The following is a 21,218-nucleotide window of genomic DNA, read 5'->3' as shown; positions in this document are numbered from 1 at the left end:
AAAAAAAATATACAAGGAAGTATGATTAACTGGGTGTGGGGACTTAGAAAGCATCAGCCTGGTTTGCCAGGAACAGAAAAGGTGACCTTGAGTTGGCTTTTGAAGAGTATGTAAGACTTTAGCACTGGAGGTCTGAGAAATGAGACGACTGAGCAGAAATGACTGAGGGAGAGAGGTATCCAATACACTTGCAAAAGGTACATAAGGATGACTTCAGGCAACTGGTCAGAGACGTCTAACTTCTACTGTAATGATCATTCTCACTTTCTGATTTAGTAGTAGACACTGAAAGTTTCAGTTGGGCACATGGCCCCTTAGAAGAAACTATATTTTCCAGTCTTCCTTACATCTAGATGTGTCTGTGTGATTAATTCCAGCCAATGGGTTATAATAGAGGAAGTAGTATAAGGTAGTTCCTGGGAAACTGAAAAGACAGCTTAAAAGACAACTGGTACCTGCCATTTACTTCTCCTTTGCTCTGTCTAACCGGCAATGTGAATATGATGGCTGGAGCCCCATTCACTATTTTGGTTCATGAGGGTGAGGACCATACTCTAGGGATGGTGGGTGAATGAGCTAGCAGGAGTCTTAGGCTGCTGACGTTCACAGCCGCCTAGACTACCAACAACCTCTGGGTTTTTTTTTTTTCAAGAGAAAAAAGAAACTTACTTATATTATAGTTTCTTTGTTGATAAAATGGGAATCCCCATCTTATTGTGACGATTAGGAGCTTTGTGTAAGTAAAGTCCTGCAACAGTGACTGGTGTAGCAGGTGTTGCAATCCATGCACATAACGATTATTACACAGAGGGCCTTAGGTCCTGCCTTGAGTGAACTTGCTCTTCTCAATCGCATCTTCACTCTAGGTCAGAGTCTGCAAACTGGCCTGTGTGCCAAATATGGCCCATCGCCTGTTTTATAATAATAAAGTTTTATTGGAATGTAGCCATGTTCATTTGTTTGCATACAGTCTGTGGTTGCTTTTGTGCTCCAATGGCAGAACTGAGAAGTTTCAAGAGAGACCATATGGCCTGTTGTCTGGCACTTTGGAGAAAAAATTTGCTAGAATCTTTTTTAGGTGGTCTCACCCTGCCTGTAGTTTTAAAGGTCGCTTACATGCTGGTGACATTCATGTGCAGCTCTATCGCAGAGCCTTATACCTAAACTTGATGTCTCCAATTTGCACAACCAGTAAGCGTCTCCCACTTAATTGTGTCTAAAGCCCATTCCTCCCATAGTCTTCCTATCTCAGTACCAACAATATGACTTTAGAGTGCTCCTTGATTCCTCCCATACCACTTAAAACCAATCCATTAGTGAGTGTGTTGATTCTTTCTCCAAGATCTGCTTTCAGTGGAACCACTTCTCTATCTCTGCAGCCATCACCACAACCCAACCTCCACCATCCCCTACAGCACTTCCCAAATGCCTCCCCACTGGTCTGGCTGCCCATTAGTTCTTTCTTGACACAGCAACCAAAGAGCGATGTTCATGAACAGCAAATCAGGTCATGTCACTTCCCTATTTAAAACCTTCAGTGGCTTCTCACTATATTACAAATAATACTCTTTATGAAGAGGTAGACTTCCCTACTTCTCATCAACCCTGCTCTTCCTGTACACTTGACTCCAGCCCAAGATGTGTCCTTGTTCTGTGAGCACTTCAAGTTCTTGCTCACCTCAAGGACACCTCACAGGTTTTTCTCTCTGTCTGAAATGTCCCTCCCTTGGGTTCTTCACAGAACAGTGTTTTTATCCTTTAGTACTGAGCTTAAATGTCATTTGTTCTGCATTTCAGAAGCCTCTTGATTCCATCATAGGCCTGAAGGCCTGAGGCACTCGTCACGTGTCTAACGATGTTTGCTCTCAGAGAAAATACAAAGGACACTCAGATTGCTGTGCATCTTTTTTTAACTCAGGGCCTCACACTTGCTGGGCAAGTGCTGTACCACTTGAGCCACTCTGCCAGCCTGTTTTTGTGCTGGGTATTTTTGAGATAGGGTCATGCAAACTATTTGCCCAGGCTGTCTTTGAGCCTTGATCCTCCAGATGTCTGCCTTCTGAGTGGCCAGGATTACAGGTATGAGGCACTGGTACCCAGGTGCAATTACTTTTTGGTGGGGGGCCAGACCGGTAGGAGGGAGTGAATATAATCAAAGTAAATTATATGCATGTATGGAAATACTGCAAAGAAACATCCTTATACGATTAACATAAGGCAATAAATTTAAAAGAGAACATTTTACGAACTGCAGTAAATGACTTATCTTAGGCATGGAGAGTTTGTGAGAGACAGGAACTATCTAAAATCCAGCAAATCTGCTCTTTTATATCTTCGGCACTAGAGAACAGAAATAGTCCTATGTAGTAAGCGTCCTCCACTGAGGTTATAGAACTGTGAATAGTTGTCACCACTGCCAATTTTCTCTGCTCTAAAAGAGGTTATGAAAAAAGAAGGGCTGGTGGAGTGGCTCCAATGGTAGAGCGCCTGCCTACCAAGTGCAAGGCCTCAAGTTCAAACCCCAGTACCACCAAAAAAATAAAAGGACCAAACAATTTCCTGCTCTCTGAAGGAGCTACCCAAATTGGGGAAAGTTCCCTTTATACGTGTAAAGAGATGGGGCTTTCAGTTTCACCCTCCGAGTGCTGAGTGATACCTAAATGTTAGGCAATATATTTGTGGGCCATGTATGTGGGTACATGATATTTCTGAGTATGATCTTTTGTTCTTTTGCTATCTGGAATCTTCTGATTCATTCCTTTAAAACTTAGGACTCTCGAGTGGCTATGGTGATACTTACCTGTAGTCCTAGCACTTGGGAGGCGGAGGCCGGAGGATAGCTTGAGACCAGCCTAGGCAGCATAGTAAAACCCTATCTTTTTTTGTGTGTGTGGCATTGGGGTTTGAACTCGGGGTCTTGTGCTTGCTAGTCAGGTACTCTACCACTTGAGCCATGCCCCAGCCACAGCCTCCATCTTAAAAAAAGAAAAAAAAAACTGAAAAAAATTATCTTGGACTGGAGAAATGACAGAAGGCACACTTGGCATCACGAGGCCCTGGGTTTGATCCCCAACACACACAAAGGCAAGCAAACAAAACCAAATCAAGTCTCCACATTAGTCCAGTTTCAGGGATGTGAGAAGCAGCAAGCTTTTGGTTCCCTGGGACCACTCTATCTTACAGTAGCTCTTCCTATACCTCCTAACACACAAGGAGAATTTATGGAAGCTTCCCCAGGATCCTAAGACGTGACAAGCAGAGCTTCAGAGCTGTGTACTTTTTATGTGTTTTATCTGACCTGTGAGGAAACTTGTCCCAGTGGGAATTCTGCTATGTCTGTATCAATCTTCCCATTCCAGGTGGGACCTTTCTTTTCCTAATGGAAAACAGTGCTTTAGACCTTAAAAACTGCTGTTGAGGTAAGGGACTATAGCAGCTCATGCCAGATCTGGGTCTTGACTCTCTCTCCTCAGGCCTTTCACCAAGTTATACAAAGCTGTAAGTCACTGGGAGGGTATGGAACTCTGATCACGTTACCTTTCATTTCCTCAGCCTTAGGTGTGTTAATTACATGAGTTTCTCCACCTAAATCACTGTAGTCGTGTAATCTGACTGAATAAAGATCACTGCTACTGCAGTCCAATGCTCTCCCACTGGCTATCCTCCCTTCCATGGCTAATATCCAAATAATCTTCCCAAAGTTGTCCAGTAATGTCAGTCCTAAGAGATGTGTTGAGGAAGAAAACATTAACGAGTGGTTCCATGGTAATTGGGTTGGGGAAATGATGCTCTGTAGCTCCATCATGGAGACACACATGCACACACATACACACACACACACACACACACACACACACACAAAACCAAAAACTTTGTTAATTTTGTGAAGCAGCATTTCCCAAGCAAATCTGATCACAGAACTATGTATCTGTGGCATCTGTTACAAATGCTCCATGAAACGGACTTTGAGAAACCCAGAATTCTATCCTGTTGGGTATGTGTGCTCGAGCTGAGGCCAGCTGCAGGGATACAAACATAACAGTGCATTTCTCAAGTTATACATCAAGAAGAGAGAAGAGCCTGGGAAGCCACTGAAGGAGAGTATCTTTTTTGTTTGGCCTTTATCAAGAAGGAAAGCCCAAGCTGGACACATGGAAGTGCAAATCAACAGGGATGCACAGAATAAGACCAAGGCCTTTGGGCTCTAAGATTAAGTTTGTTTTGGTAGAGATGGAAACTCAGAGCTCCCCTCTTTAAAAATATATCTTAGAGGGTGGAGGGAGGAAGATGGGGAAAAGGTGGGGGCAGGGGGGATAGATGACCCAGACATTGTATGCACATATGAATAAAAGAAATTTTAAAAATTATGTGCTAAAAAAGAAAAAAAACATATCTTATTCTGTAGCCAGGTGCCATTGGCTCAAGCCTGTAATCCTAGCTACTCAGGAGGCAGAGATCAGGAGGATCATGGTTTGAAGCCAGCCTGGGCAAATAGTTTGTAAGACACTTTCTCAAAAATACCCAACACAAAAAAGGGCTACTGGAGTGGCTCAAGATGTAGGCCCTGAGTTCAAGCCCCAGTATTGCAAAAAAAATATTGCATTCAAATTTGCTTCTATTTTTTTCTCTTTCAGTATTTAATAAAAGCTATATAGTTCTAGCTTATTACAGCTCTACAAAAAAGTAGCTGGGGGGATTAGCTCACAATCCATCACAAGGTGAAATGTGCTTTCACAAAAATGTGCTTGACAAAGTGACAGCCTGGCTTACTGTTATTGAGGGAATGGGTTCTGATCTGACACAATGGAACAGAAATGGCTTGATGAGAACACTGAAGTAGGAACAAGACACTCCTGGGGCCCATGCTGATGGAAGCTGCCCAATGGTAAATGGAGAGGTTTACAAGGGAAGGAAGTTCTCATCAAAGCAGTCCTGGTGGCCTCCTTCACTAGACCCTTTCTTGGGCTTAAGGTTTGCAGTGTTTTATTTCCCTAAGGTGGGCTGGTTGCCCTTGTGTAAGAAGTGCTTAAACTGCTTTTGTTGAAAAGCACAGACTCCTTACTTGAGGCCCACAATTAACTAAAAGCCAAGAGAAAAGCTTGGCACCTCTGTCTTCATTTTGTATTTGTCTTTGCTCTAAGCCATTCTTATTGCAGTCACTTTGAAATTGCCTTGGGTTCCAGGAAAGACAGAACTTATAACACTTTTATGACAGGAGAAGGAAACTTTCCCTAAGAGTAGAGCCTCCTCAGGATGGACCACCTGTTAAGTGATAACTCTGGAACCTCTTCCAGAAGAAGGACTCAGTGGTGGCCAACCAGGCCACCATTGTTACTTGGACTATTTAACTACACATACTTTTCACCCCTTCCCCTAATTCTTTGTCTAGTTAAAGCTAACGCTCATGTCTGTACCCAGAAGATGGCTGAAGATGGGCTTACTTTGCCTTTTTCCATAGCGTGTCAAGGCAGTGTGATAAATCTCTGTTCTCTGTCCTTTACCATGTCTCTTTATTTAGCATATAGGGGTGACTGACCTGACCTGACATGTGGAAACCCAGGAGTTTGGACCTTGGGTCCAAAACTCCAGTTTAGCTTGCATGTTCATACAAAAGATTCTGCACACCCAGTGCAGTAGCCTTTTACTAGATGAAATATTGCAATTTATAGAACGAGTGAGTTAAAGAAAGCAGCCCTTGTGAGGTGGCTAGGAAATAGGGAAAGAAGTTGTGGGACTATCAGGCACCATGTAACTTTTCCCAGTGCATTTCATATTACATTCCTCCTCTTTCAACCCAATGCTATCCTTCACAGTTATAAATTTCTCTTTGGTGGTAAAATCGTAGCAGTTCCAGTGTCCCTTTCAATTGTAAGTCCTCTGCATCTGTAAAACAGAAGCCTTGAGGAAATTACGCCCTCAATTACCTCTCAGGCAAAAGCCCTTTGCTTAAAACATGAATATTGATTGCACCTCATATATGTAATTAAATACCAGAGAGTTAGCATAAGTTCTTGCAGAGTGTCCCCATGTTATACTACAAGACTTGTCAATCAAACTTGTCAATCACCTTAGCTCATCCTGCAAAGACCGCCCAGATTTTCTCCACCCTTTAAAGACCCGTGTGCACTTCAATCCCATCTGGCTGAGGCCCACCATTGCTTTTTCTTGTAGTAGCTTCCTCTCATTTTCAACGAACTTTACTACATTTTTGTATGTTGCTTGAATTCTTCTTACATGGGATGCAAGTACCTGAAATCTTCTGATTAGAATCTCCAAAGACTACTCATCCAGCAATGCTTATGCTTCCACAAAGATTTTAGAATAGGTTCCAGAGTCTTTGTGGAAAAGGTAGCTCCTGGACCAGGTACTTCTTAGAAATGCAAATTCTCTAGCCCTACCCTTGACCAACTGAATCAGAAACTCTAGGGAGCAGGGTTTGGGGGTTGCTGCCAGTAAGTCCTCTGTGGTCCTCTGATGCAGGCTAAAGTTTGAGATATACTACCCTAAAGATAGCCATTGTCCCATAAGCTGGTCTCTTGTCAATGTTTTCAGACTTACTGGCTGTTATATCGAGCTCTGGATTCTCAAACCTCCTTTTTAAAATCTGTTTCTGTTTGCTCCTGGTTATGAGGCAGGATAGATAAATGAGATGACAGGGAAATTAAAATTAGTAAATATTAAAAGGGCCAGACTCAGAAATTAAAACAGAACCAGGTAGTAAAAGCTGAAAAACTAGAGCAGTAAGCTCTCTCCCCATCACTTTCTCCCTTTAGATGCTAAGTTACAAGACTAAGGACACATATCCATCTGCCTTCAGCTTTGAGATGTTAAGAAACTACAGGCTCTTTGAATACATAGAGACAGAAAATTAAAGGGCTGTCTGGCAAATGGAAGTCCTGAGGCTTATATCTATTCTCCAGATAACAGACCATGTTTAATCCCCCATCTCAGAAAGCACAAAGACTTCAGATAAGAACCACCATTTTGAGTCTTCACTTCCATTTCTGTGTGGCATGCAGGAAATATTTCTCCCTACTTTATCCTGTTTTACTAAAATAAATCCTGGCTAAATTTCCTCCTTGTGAGACACTCCTTTATGTGAGACACCCTTAAAAGGCTCTTCATTTTTGATATCAAGTTCCTATGATTTGCAAGGAAATTGGAGAGTAAGAGGGACTTTTCTCTCTTCCCTCCTCTGGTAACACCCCTTGCTGGTGTACTGATTTTGTTTTTGATCTGAGACCTTTTAGGCCTGCCTAATTAATCTAGGAAAAGCTTCATGCTGCATGTAGTCAGTCCAGTTCAATTCTCCTGGCTTCAATTTTAGCTTTAGGTGACCAGGTAATCCCAATATAATTGTACTTGGCAGCTTTGTCACAGTTCCTCAAGGCTCAACATAAGAGAGACTTCTGACTTTGTGTCTGTGAATACAATGTTGTCAACATTGTACAAGCACTCTACTTGCACCTGGCCCACAACCTAGTGATTGATGGTCCAAAAACTTCATGGTGCTTTTTCTCATAGGCCTCATCTGTCTCTAGTTAGTTCTTTTCAGTTTTCTTCAAGGGATGGTCTCCTTTGGTCTTCACTTTGGTTCTGTCTATAGCCACCTTCTATTCATGTTCTTACCAGGTGACTTCATCACACCTTCAATTTCAACAATTTCCTATATGTACTGATGGTATGGAATTCCCCTATACTCTTCAGATATGCATGGGCACCCCCACACTAAGCATCTCTCCATGGATGTCTCCCAGGGACCTCACATGATAAGACTAACCATGTCTATGTGAATGGTCTGTGCTTGGCATGTATATGCAACATCTTATTAAATCTTCATAATGGTCCTTCAGGACAACTATAACTATTAGCATTTATTAATGGATGAGAAATCATCTATTTGTCCAAAGTGACACAATTGTTCATTTGAAAACCAGGATTCAACCCCAAGTCTGTTCAAGAAGAAACTGCATACTTGGACTTTACCTAATAGCTCATTTATTTCTCTCTAGCTTTATCATGACATCTGGTCACAAAGGGCTGACTAGTCTATGCTGTCACTATCTTAATTAAACTCCCCATTATTTCTCTTTGGGAGAAAAGTTGGTGAACTCAATAGGTTTCTATGGCTCTGATTTTACTCTGATCTTGTCATTCATCTTCCACATAGCAGACCAGGGGACTGATTTCAAAGGAAAATTTAAAATATGTCATCCATTCCTCCCCACCCTAATCCTGGCTTGAAATCATCCTTAGTTTTTAAGATAAACTTTGAAGGCTCACAGGTCCCTGGAATGTGGCCTATTCCTGACTTTTTTTATTTTTTGCCACTTTCTCATATAACCTGAACAACATCTCTACATCTTAGTTACATACTGTTCCCTTACCACCAGTCTTTACAGCAATCCAAGACTGTGGTAACCACTTTGATATAGATTATATATTTTAAACCTCTCAACTATATTTAACATAGATACTATTATTCCTCCATTAGAGAAAAGGAAACAGTTGTGGAGAGGTTATATAACTTGCCAAGATCGTAAGACTGACAAGTGGTGACTTGAATGCAACCCAAGTTTATGTTCAGGACAGTATGCCTCCATCTTGCCACTTTGATGCCATTAGTCGCTTACATTAGGGGCTGTGGTCTGGTAGGGCTACAAGGATGTAACTTCACAGTTATTCCTCATGGTTTGTCATTTATCTTCTTGGAGAAGTCCAGAAATGTAACCATCTCAGGCAAGGGAATTTATACACTTAAAATACTGTTACATAATCCTTGCTGGATGTTTAGTCCATGAAATTCTCCTTCATATATTAATAAAAAGCATATAGTCAGGTTTTAGCATAAAAACTCATTCCATTGAGAAAATTGAAGTTCTCGAGTAATGGATTTTAAGGCCCAATATTCCCAGATATATTTTTGCTCTTTCAAAGCATTTTTTAAACCGTGTGTCCAATGAATGAAAGAGTATAGATTAATGACTGTGGTTCTAATGAGGCAAGAGAGACAGGTGATGTGACAGAGAAAACAGATTATTTTAATAAATATTTAAAGGTCCAGACTCTGACCTTAGAACAAGAAGTAAAGGCTAAAGAGCCAGAGCACCTAGCCCCTCCCATCTCCTTTTTAGATGCTAACTTATAGGAACAGGGAGATATAAAGGATCTCCCTGCTTTTGCTTTCCTCTTTGAGATGTTAATAAGCTGCAATGATCCTTGATTGGATAGGGAAAGAAGCTGGTCTGGCAAAGGAGAGTCCTAAAGCTTACCTGTTGTCCCTGTGTTTTGGCTAGATCTTGGTAACATCTCCATATTTTACAATAATAAACAGCACCCATCTTGGTTGCTAGGAACCATTATCTAATGTTTAGGGTTGCTAGACTTCTGGCGAAGTAGATTCTCCTATCTCAGGAGAGTATAAGACTGTGGATATTGAACCACCATTTTGAGTCTCTTCACATTTCCTGCATGGGGGCAGGAAATGTTTCTCTCTTTTTTTCCATTTCTCCCACTTTTATCGTGTTATACTAAAATAAATCCTTGCTAAAACTTCCACCTTGTGAGAATTCTTGTTGTGAGACACGTTTAAATGCTTTTCATATTTGTGGACCTCAAAGAACTGTGATTTTGCATGGAAACTGGGAAACTGTGGGAACTCCCTCACCCATCCTCTAGTAACACTGGCACAGTGCCTTACATATATTGTTACGTGGCAGTTAGCCTTGTGTGATAGATGAGGCATGATAGACAGAGGAGAACAGGAAAATTATACTATTCTAATAAATACTAAAAGGGCCAGACTCAGACATTGAAACTAGAAAGTAAAACTTAAAAAGCCAGAGCAGCTAGCCCCTCCGATCTCCTTTTAGATTCTAAGTTACAGGAACAGGGACACTTAAAAGGCTGTCTGCATCTGCCTACTTCTTTGAGATATTAACAAGCTACAAGGCTCCTTGGATGGGTGGAGGGGCAAAAAGGAGGAAAGGCATGTCTAAGAAAGGAAAGTTCTATAGTATACCTACTGTACCTGTGTTTTGGGTAGGCCTACATGACATCTCCCTGTTATAAAATCCATTTTAGCCACCCACATCCATTATCTTAATGATTAGGGATTGCCAGACATGACCCACTGGGAAAGCTTAAGACTAAGAGATGGGGACCACCATTTTGAGTCTCTACTCCCATTCCTATACGGCAACAGGAAATGTCTCTCCTTTTTATTCCAGTTTCTACCCACTTTTATTCTTTTCTAATAAACTTTACTATTACTTTTACTACATTTTCATGTCTTGCCTGAATTCTTCTCTCATCAGATGCATGAACCAAGGTATACATCAGTGCTAAACTTTCCAGTAACAATGTGAATCCCCAGGATGAAGATTGAGGGTTTTATTAGTAGCTAATATATCCTAAGACCAAAGGTGAATCATGAAGTCTCTTCATGCTTTGAGAGAGTAGGATATTATTTACAAAGGGCTGAGGATCTAGAACAGAAGAAAAGCACACACACACAAAAGGAACTAAAGAGAAGTATCCTATGGCTGGGAATTGAAAGAAAAGTAAGACTTTTGAAATGAATTTCAGACCATGGTTATCATCATGGAATTCTTCTCTTCTAAACCAACAGTGGAATGTCTGTGTGTTCTTATGCATGGACATTTGATTCAAAAGCAAATCTATAATTGAAGGACTGAAGGACGGACTGCAGGAGGTCCCAAAAGGTGATAAGTGGTCAAGGAGACATTTCTCCTCCCTAAAAAATGCCTGTTTGCATCTGAAAGGCAACTCCGCCCTCAGGCAATGCAAAAATAGGCTATAAAACCCACTCCCCACCCTGACCCATGGGATCACCGGTTTCTGGGTCCCCCTGCATTCTCCAATATGCAGTCTTTCTCTTCTCTTTTCTCCAACTAAATTCTCTACAAATAAAATCTTTCTGATCTCTGCTGTTAGAGTCTGTCTGTGCTTTCATTCTCAGAGCAGGCTCAAGAACCCTGAGCACCTGAAATTCCTGCACGTGTGATCTGTGATGGCGGTACACAAAGGGACCAGCCATCACCTGAGGTCGGTATAGGTTGTGCCAAACTGAGAAAGACTGCCTAGGAATGTGACCGTGAGCATCCGGCACTCCAGTGGAGTCTATTTTCCAGGAGAGACCCCCCACCACAGCCTAGCTACAGTGGAACTCTTAGGTCGACCTTTTCTCCCTCTCTCTCTGTCTTGTTAAGGAGGGTTTCTTCCTTGGGAAACTGAGGAAAAGGTCTGAGCCCACTACAGCTGTATGGCAGGCAATCTGAGGAAACTCAGAGGCCAGGCAGGGGTTTGCACTGCACTGCACTGCCAATGCTATATGGGCAGAACTCGACTTCAGTGCACCGAGGCATTTTCTTTTTTCCTCTCCTTAAATGTTAAGACTCTCTTTCAAGATCTGACCAGCTTAAGGGGAGGTCCGAAAACAGCCAGTGGAAAGGAAAGTTTGTCTTCAAGCCACAAAAGGTGTTCTGGCCAGGGCACTCCCTGTTGTCACCCAAAGGCTGGAGATGCAAGTTCCTGACCCGCCCTAGGCCCCAAAGGCGGCTAAGTCTTGGACCTCCCCAGCCATGTCCGCAGCAAACAATCAAATCTCTCATGTTTTCTTCATGGTTTCCGTGGCCCGGGAGTAGAGGTCACCTCTTGCTTCCAGTGCTCCAGTACTGCCTTTGGGCAGGATCGACCTGGACAGCAGGGATGATCAATAATCCCTCATGCGTTGAGCCTGGAAACTCTCTTTTTCCCCAACTCTCAGCCTCTCCTTCCCCTTTCCCAGGCAGTTCAGGATAAGTGTCTCCCTCCCCGCCTTTGCTGTGAATAGCAGTGAGCTTCTTTCTTCAGGGAGTTTGGGAAAAATCCCTACAGGCATCAGAAAGTGCTAGTCTCCAATTTAGGTTTAACTGTCTTTGTCAAGCATCAGATTAACTGGTGAAACAGGTTCTGCAGCCTGCCCTCAGGGAAAGAAAAAAAAAAACAGTTAAAAGGCAAAAATCTCAGGTCTCCATTTTGCCCCTTACCAAAGCAAAAGCCTCCAGATGCTCTCTCTCTCTCCTTTCATGGAAAGCATATATGCCTCACAAGATATATAGGGGGAACAAAAGTCTACTTCATCAAGAGTCCCCATCCATGCCTCTAAAGGGGTCCTCCTTCTGGCCATGCAAGCCCTCTTGGTTACTTTGATAGAGTTATTTTTAATTACAAGTGTACAGCTGATAGAGGACAACTAGACCTACTTGGGTCTCAGGGCAAACAGGAAAGTCAAAATAGATGAGAGATTGGTCAAAGATCATCTCAGGGGGGGTGGGTGCAACTGAGATATCTATCTGTAAATCCTCCACGACTCTACCCACGAGTGGCAGTGGAAGGAGCAAGGGGGAGCGGGATACCCTCTCCCACTAGAGTTTCTCCTTATCTGGGGACACTTAGATAAAAGGAGAAATCTCTGTTAAGGTGACCAATCTTCCCTTGTTTCCCTTTTTAGATGGGAAATCAAGCCTCAAGGATCCAGGAAGGATTCCCCTCTTGCCTGCTTATTAAAACATTGGAAAGATCTTGATCCAGAAAGTCTTCAGCAAAAGCGACTCAAGTTTTACTGCACCCAGGCTTGGCCATGGTATCCTCTGGGAGATGAGGAAAGATGGCCAGAAGGAGGGAGCATTAATTATAATACCATTCTTAAATTAGATATGTTCTGTAAAAAGGAGGGAAAGTGGACCAAAGATCCATATGTTCAATTGTTCTTTTCCTAAGAGACCACCCAGAATGGCTAAACAAATGCAGGCTAGATACCTAGACCACGGTAACCCTTTGCAAAAAGCCCCCAAACTCCCTTGAGCAAAAAAACCCATCTAATGCTCCATTAGCTCCCCTTCTTCCCCCTTACCCAGTTACCTCACACACTAGATGGTATCCCACAGGACCCTACCCCTCCAGTTAATTCCTGGAGGAGACAGAGCTCATGTTCCTTTTAGAGTGAGTGACTTAAAGAAATAAAAAAAGATTTAGGAAATTACACAGAAAACCCAGATCAGTACATCCAGGCATTTAGAGAAGTCAGCCAAAACTTTGAACTGAGCTGGAAAGATGTAATGCTATTGCTATCTCAGACCCTCACTTCTCTGGAGAAACAGCAGGTTCTAGATCAGGCAATCACAGCTGGAGACAATAATTATCACTTAGATAAAAGTGGCCCTACAGGCCTGTCTCATACTGGGCCCTCACAGGAGGAGGGGGAGGAAAAAGAAAGACAAAGACATTGGATATCTAGAAGGGATCCTCAGTTCCCAATTCCAACAGGAGATCAGGCAGTGCCTAGGTATGACCCTAACTGGGACCCTGAAAATGACAAAGATGAATGGAGTCGTAACCGTTTCATCCACTGCATTCTTGAGGGTCTAAGGAGAGCCAAGGTAAAACCTCTTAATTACTCCCAAGTCACAGCTGTACAGCAAGAACCCTTAGAAACTCCAGTAGCTTTCCTACAGAGACTTACGGATGCTTTACCAAAACATACCAACATTATACCAGAGTCACAGGAAGAGGAAATCGCCCTAAAAGATAAATTTCTAATACAGTCAGCACCAGATATCCTTAAAAAGCTTCAGAAATTGGTGGCTGAAAGGAGCAGAGATCTGGACCAATTGGTCCATATAGCCACATCTGTATACTATAACAGGGACTTAGAAAAAGAAAAGAAGGACCTGGAAAGGGAAAAGAGAAAGGATAAGTGGCAGGAGGCTCCGATCTCGGTGCTCAGAGAGGCTCCCCCAGGGCCAAGTCCAAACTTGAGGACATGCTTTCAATGTGGACAGGCAGGCCATTTTAGGAGGGAGTGCCCCCGGAGAAAGCTACCTCCAGGACCCTGCCCCATTTGTCAGGGAAAACATTGGAAGGCACACTGTCCTCGGTTCCCAGGGGAACCGAAGTCAAAGCCTCCCACCCAATGATGGGTCCTGGGGCCTCCCATACAGGCTTCTCTGACCACCATAAAAGCAGGGGAGCCCCGGGTTTTACTCATGATTGAAAGGCATAAGGTCAGCCTCCTTATCGATATTGGAGCCAGCATCTCAGCTATTCCATTCTCTCCTGAACCCAGGTCCTCCAAGAAAATTACTGTTCGAGGCATATCAGGCCAGCCTCTAGAGCGTTATTTCACTCAGCCTTTAGCCTGCTCCTGGGGAGATTTCCATTTCTGTCACTCCTTTTTAATTGTCCCAGAAACCCCTACTCCTTTGCTATGGTGAGACCTTCTATCTAAATTGGGGGTACAGCTACTTTTACTCCCAGGAGAGTACTTTTGCTTGCCCCTAATAGAGGAACAAGTAGACCCCACAGTGTGAACGGATGGACACACTGTGGGATGGGCACGAACAGCTGACCCAGTCCTAATTCATCTCAAGGACCCCTCTTGGTTTCCCCATCAAAAACAATATCCTCTGAAACCAGAAGTTAAGGAAGGGCTAATTCCCATAATCAAAGACTTAAAGAGACAGGGACTGCTAATAAAATGCTCCAGCCCATATAATACTCCTATTCTCGGTGTCAGGAAGGGACTTAACAAATGGAGGTTAGTCCAGGATCTCTGCCTGATCTAATGAAGCAGTAGTGCCTCTCCATCCTGTAGTTCCAAATCCCTATATGCTTTCAGCCCAAATACTTCCGGGTACTACTTACTACTCTGTCCTGGATTTAAAAGATGCCTTCTTTTGCATTCCCTTACACCATAAAAGTCAATCTATCTTTGCCTTTGAGGACCCCACAAGAAAGTCTGGACAGGTCACTTGGACTGTCCTCCCACAGGGATTCAGAGACAGCCCCCACCTCTTTGGGTTAGCTCTAACCCAAGACCTGGCAGAATGGCAATATCCACAAGCTATTCTGCTACAATATGTAGATGACCACCTGTTCTGAGGACCAACTTGAGCCTGTCATTTCATGAGCCACTGAGTCCTTACTAAACTTCTTAGCAGATAGAGGTTATAAAATCTCTAAAGAAAAAGCTCAATTGTGTAGTCTAGAGTTATATATTTAGGTCTTGTCTTGGAGAAAGAAATGAGATCTCTAGGAGAAGACAGAATCTGTCCAATCCTGATGTGTCCTCTACCTAAAACTCTAAAACAATTGAGGGCCTTTTTGGGTGTCACAGGATACTGTAGAATTTGGATCCTGGGATATGCAGATCTAGTCAGGCCTTTATATAAATCCTTAAGGAAGCACAGAAGGATGCCCAGCTCTTTATTGAATGGGATGACAAGTCAGAAAATGCATTCCACAGGTTAAAGAAAGCTCTTAGGACAGCTCCCACCCTGGGTCTCCCAATACAAGACAAGTTTCAATTATATGTCTATGAAAAGGGAGGACTGGCCTTGGGCGTGGTGACTCAGCTCCGGGGCATCACTCCCCAGCCAGTAAGCTACTTAAGCAAAGAGTTAGATCAGGTAGCCAAGGGATGGCCAGGATGCCTCAGAGCAATGGCCACAGTAAGCCTTCTAGTGCTTGAAGCTCAGAAACTTATCCTAAACCGCCCCCTAATGGTTTATACCCCACACGACCTAGGGGGAATTTTAAATTCAAAAGGAGAACTTAGGCTATCTGACAGCCTTCTACTTAAATATCAGGCCCAGCTTCTGGGAGGGACAGAAATAACTTTAAGGACCTGTCAGAGCCTAAATCCTGCATCCCTTCTACCAGAGGCAGAGGGAAATCCTGAGCACTCATGTGAGGAGGTACTTATGAAAAATTATGCTGCCCAACCTGACTTAACTGATCAGCCCTTAAGAAACCCAGACCTAGAATTATACACTGATGGCAGTTCCTTTGTCAAGAATGGTGTCAGATATGCAAGGTTTGCAGTTGTGACAGAATTTGGCATCCTCAAATCAGGTCCTTTTCCTCCTAATACAAGTGCTCAATTGGCAGACTTAGTAGCCCTAACATAAGCCCTAAGACTGTCAAAAGAACAGAGAGTCAACATCTATACAGATTGTAAATATGCCTTCCTGATTCTGCATGCTCATGCAGCCATTTGGAAGAAAAGAGAAATACTAACTACAATAGGAGCAGCTTCCTATAAATATAAGAGAGGTTACTTTAATAGTTTTAGGGATAACAGCATTAGTTGCAGCCCTTGCTGGAATCAGTTATGGGGTGATTGCCAATCATGTAACTGCAAAAAATCTAACCAAAGTGGTAGAGGACACCTCAGACCAGGTAGGCCTTGACATTAAGGACATGCAAAGGTCTTTGTCGTCCCTTGCCTGTATGGTAATGGACCACCGCCTGGCCCTAGATTTTCTTTTGACCAAACAAGGGGGGTATGTGCCATCACCAATACTTCCTGTTGCACATATATAAACACTTCAGGCATTGTAGAGGAACATACAGATTACATTCTCCAACAGGCTAAATGGCTCCGGGAACAATCTCTTAAAACTCAGGCTTCTACACAGGTGTGGGAACAAATAAAATCCTGGCTCCCCTCCAGGACTTGGTTCCTACCCTTTCTGGAGCCTATAGTTGCCATTATTCTCTTGCTTGTGTTTGGGCCTTGCATTTTAAACTTATTTGTCAAGTTTGTTTCTTCTTGCCTAGAATCCATCAAACTACAAATGCTTCTGGTGGAGATGAAAATGACCTACTACCGCAGTCCCCTTGACAACCCCTCTTGTGGTCAGCCCTGATACTGTGGGCCCCTTCATCGCCCCCTGTGAGCAGGAAGCAGTTACTAAACAGACTTCCTCGTCAGTATTCCTAACAGCAGTTAGGGCGACCATTGAGAGGGGGGAATGAAGGACTGAAGGACAGACTGCAGGAGGTCCCAAAAGGCGATAAGTGGTCAAGGAGACATTTCTCCTCCCTAAGAAATGCCTGTTTGCATCTGAAAGGCAACTCCGCCCTCAGGCAATGCAAAAATAGGCTATAAAACCCACTCCCCACCCTGACCCATGGGATCACCGGTTTCTGGGTCCCCCTGCATTCTCCAATATGCAGTCTTTCTCTTCTCTTTTCTCCAACTAAATTCTCTACAAATAAAATCTTTCTGATCTCTGCTGTTAGAGTCTGTCTGTGCTTTCATTCTCAGAGCAGGCTCAAGAACCCTGAGCACCTGAAATTCCTGCGCATGTCATCCGTGCATCATAATGACTTTGATATGGTCTTATATGGTTTGGGCATCATAGTCCAGAAAACACGAGAAAATTTTAGTTTTGATATCGAGGTAGGCTAGAGTTAGGGAATGTTTGGGATGCATAGAAAATGTATGACTTAATATTGTATTTCACATTGAACATTCCTTTCTTTCTCTGAGTCTTCTGCTCAGTTGCAGATGTGTGTGTAGGTTGTCCATGCCCTGGTTCAAGGATGGCTTGGACCACCTTCACCAGGCCCTGAGACCACCCATGTCTCTCCCCACTCATTGATTATTGGTTGGGAATCACCAGGTTCTCCCCTTCCCATAGGTTAGCATAAGTTTTAAAAGCACCTGGAAAGGAGAAGCATGCTCTCTCTGCTTCCAGCTTCCATCTTGGCCCACCATGCTCTTTTTTATAATTTCCTTCCCTAACCTTTCATAAATTCCACTTACACCCACATGTTTTGCCATGGATTCTTCCAGATGGGACACAAAGAATTTGGAACTCTTCTGATCACGGTCTGCCCATTGCAGTTAACATGTGGTAAAGCCGGCCAGGAGAAAGGGTGAGTCCCCAGACCCTATATTTTAAAGGGTCATTTCTACTCTCTTCCCTCATGCTTCTGCCTCTGTCTCTCTGAAACCACAGCCAAGGGAATGGGCTGAGCTCTGCCCTTGGGAAATGCAGCTGGGAGGTGCCAGGTCCATGGATCTCAGTGGACTGACTATGGGATCCCCAACATGCACCCATGATCTGAGGACACATGTGGGGTCACAGGTGGGAGACACACAACCCAGGGGATGGGCCATGTTAAAACCATGGTACCCTACCACCAATGCTCTGGCAGCTCTCAGAAAACCAGCATCTAGCCAAGAACCTGAGGCTGAGAGACGCTGGTATGTGTTGCACTATTCCACCCCCATCCTGTGCCAGGTATGCAGGGCCCACACACCCATGCCCTGGGTCTCTGACCCACCAGTGCCACTGTGCCAAGGCAGCTGCTTGGACCTGGGAGGGTGGAGCCACAGGGGTGGCAAGTGCCACAGGGTACATGTTCATGATCTGGCTTGGGCAGGGAGGGAGTCTCTGTTGTCCCCAAGGCCCTAGGCAGCAGCTCTGGCAGCCACTGCCCTGGGCCTCCAGCTGCACTCCTCTTTCCTGTGGCTGCCATGTGTCCACACTCTTCTTCCTCATCTTCCCCATCCCACACCGTTGCTTACTTGCCTTCCTTGCCTCTGTTTGCCCTGGGAACCCCATCCCAACTATTACTCATTCTTTCCCTGTTCCCATGGCCTTCAAGGGTTGAAGAAACACTCACTCCTTCAGTGCATTCTCCTTTCACATGGATGCATTGCCCCCACCCACCATTAAGTGGCTGGCACCCTTCACTGATGGGATTAATGGGGTTAGTTACCAGATTCTAAAGATAGTTTCTAAGTCTCCTTCCTTGAAGGAAGCTAACAAGGACTGGCAAATTGGTTCAAATGGTACAATGCTTGCCTAGAAAGTGTGAGGCCATGAGTTCAAAGCCCACCTTAGTTTGCTTTGATTATGTGGTCTCTTTAGGATAATAATTGGATTAGCATTCAGGATCAGCACTCCATCCAGGAACCCTCATGCAGGGGTGTGGAGATAGTTCTTTTGGATAAAGGTTGACTGAAGACAGGGTACCCTGCAATTGCTCAAACATGGAGACTTATGCTGAAACTCAGGTCAAAAGGCCATGCACCTGAGACTCCTTTGACATCTAAGAGGCACACCTCGTGCATCTTGAAAGTTCTTGCTCTCTCCTTAGGGAAGATTCTCCTTTCCTTTGCCCTCTCTGTCTTCACCAGGCAGCAAAGGGGAAGCCAGTGTATTCAGCACTTAATACTGGAGCACTTTCATCCTGCTAACCTAAAAAACAATGACTTAAACTGCCTTAATGCCCACAATACTAAGTCACATGGGCAGTAACACCTGTCTTTTATTCCTATAATGGATTGCTATTTTGAGCCTATATGTTGCATGTAACAAGTCTTTATGTCCATTTGAGAACCCATTCAGAGAGTCCATCTGGTCACAGGGAATGATGCCACCATGATGGAGCCACCATGTGTCCAGTGCCATCTTGCCATTCCCTAAAGATGGGAGACTCTTGGGTAATGCCATCTTGTCATCCTCTAGGAAAATTATAACTAACTTGTGATTGAAGTACTCTAAATTAATATAGTGTTTACATGTGTTGTTTTTAATGCATTAATCTGTTAAGGATTGAACAAAGAATAGTGTATTTGTGTTAAAGATCTGTTGTAAACTACTTAAAAATTAGCTTACTAATCTACTACTAAAAATGACAAAGGGATGATTTCTTTTAAGAGTGCACTCTGTATTAATGAGATTATTTTTTGTGTTGCTGTGTGCTTTTCGTGTATGTCTTTATCTCCTACCAGTGTACTTGTGGACACTGAATTAATTTTTACTTCTTTTGAGCTCATACATGAATGCTTAAATTTGACATTTTTTGGCATGCCTAAATCAAAACATCTCTCTCTCTCTCTGTGTAGATGTCTTTACTACTTTCATGAAGTTAGTGTGTAAAACTGTTGCCTCAAAAGTTATCTCAAGTTCTGATCCCAACTCGGTCTAGCTATCCTCTGCTTAGGACTGAAGAGAATTTATGGACAATAATCTGTTTCATTCTATTATGAGCTTAGTTTACATTTAACTCTTTTATAATTAGGTTCGTTAGCCCATGTTCTTGTATATTCCTTTGTATTGTAAAAAAAAGGAATAGTTTAACTTACTTTTCTTCCTGAGTCTTTTAAGGTATTAGGTTGCGAAGAGTATTTTATTAAAAACAATATTACCTAAATTCTAGATTTTACAAAACTTGCTGGAAGATACAAATTAGGGTCTAAAACCTTGTAAGTTTATATTAAGTTGGCTACAGTTTAAAGTTTGCCTAGAGAATTTTCCCAGGTCAAAATTTAAGGTACCAAAAATGGGTTTTTGTTTTATTAAGATAACTGTCAGGAATTTTTGGTGCTATACGCTGGTACAAAAATTCACCAAAAGCAAAACATCCAGATGGGATGATGGAACCTAATGTTTTTATGGGCATATAAATTATATGAGTGATTAATCCTAAAATATTAAATCATGTATGTCATTAACTCTCAAAGAATGAGACTGTCATTCTCAGGCTCCAGGGGCTGTAGTAGCTCAGCAACAAGCTTGCTATATGTCCCAAGTTATTCCAATAGTTCACATCAACCGTCTAGGATATGATTTCTTTTTCGTTTTTTGTTTTTGTTTTTGTTTTCTTTTGTTGTTTGTTTGTTTGTTTTATTCATATATGCATACAATGTTTGGGTCATTTCTCCCCCCACCCCCTCCCTTACAACCCACCCCACTCCCTCCCTCTCCCCCACACCCCCTCAATACCAGGCAGAAACTATTCTGCCCTTATCTCTAATTTTGTTGAAGAGAGAGTATAAGCAATAATAGGATGGACCAAGGGTTTTTGCTAGTTGAGATAAGGATAGCTATACAGGGAGTTGACTCAATTTTCTCTGTGTGTGTGTTACCTTCTAGGTAAATTCTTCTTGATCTAACCTTTTCTCTAGTTCCTGGTCCCCTTCTCCTATTAGCTTCTGTTGCTTTTAAGGTATCTGCTTTAGTTTCTCTGCATTGAGGGCAACAAATGCTAGCTAATTTTTTAGGTGTCTTACCTATCCTCATATCTCCCTTGTGTGCTCTCTCTTTTATCTTGTGATCAAAGTCCAATCACCTTGTTGTGTTTGTCCTTGATCTAATGTCCACATATGAGGGAGAACATACAATTTTTGGTCTTTTGGGCCAGGCTAACCTCACTCAGAATGATGTTCTCCAATTCCATCCATTTACCAGTGAATGATAACATTTCGTTCTTCTTCATGGCTGCATAAAATTCCATGGCGTATAAATACTACATTTTCTTGATCCATTTGTCAGTAGTGGGGCATCTTGGTTGTTTCCATAACTTGGCTATTGTGAATAGTGCCACAATAAACATGGGTGTGCAGGTGCCTCTGG

General features: G+C 42.9%; 1 protein-coding gene across 15 annotated transcripts in view; it reads right to left on the bottom strand.

The window, feature by feature from the left end:
• Nucleotides 1-21,218, bottom strand: part of Thrb (thyroid hormone receptor beta) — a 407,107-nt gene that overhangs the window by 51,903 nt on the left and 333,986 nt on the right. The gene's annotated exons all lie outside the window — the stretch shown is intronic.

Source organism: Castor canadensis, chromosome 10 (assembly GCF_047511655.1).
Source record: "Castor canadensis chromosome 10, mCasCan1.hap1v2, whole genome shotgun sequence".
Classification (NCBI taxonomy): Eukaryota; Metazoa; Chordata; class Mammalia; order Rodentia; family Castoridae; genus Castor; species Castor canadensis.
This window is presented reverse-complemented; position numbering and strand designations above follow the sequence as displayed.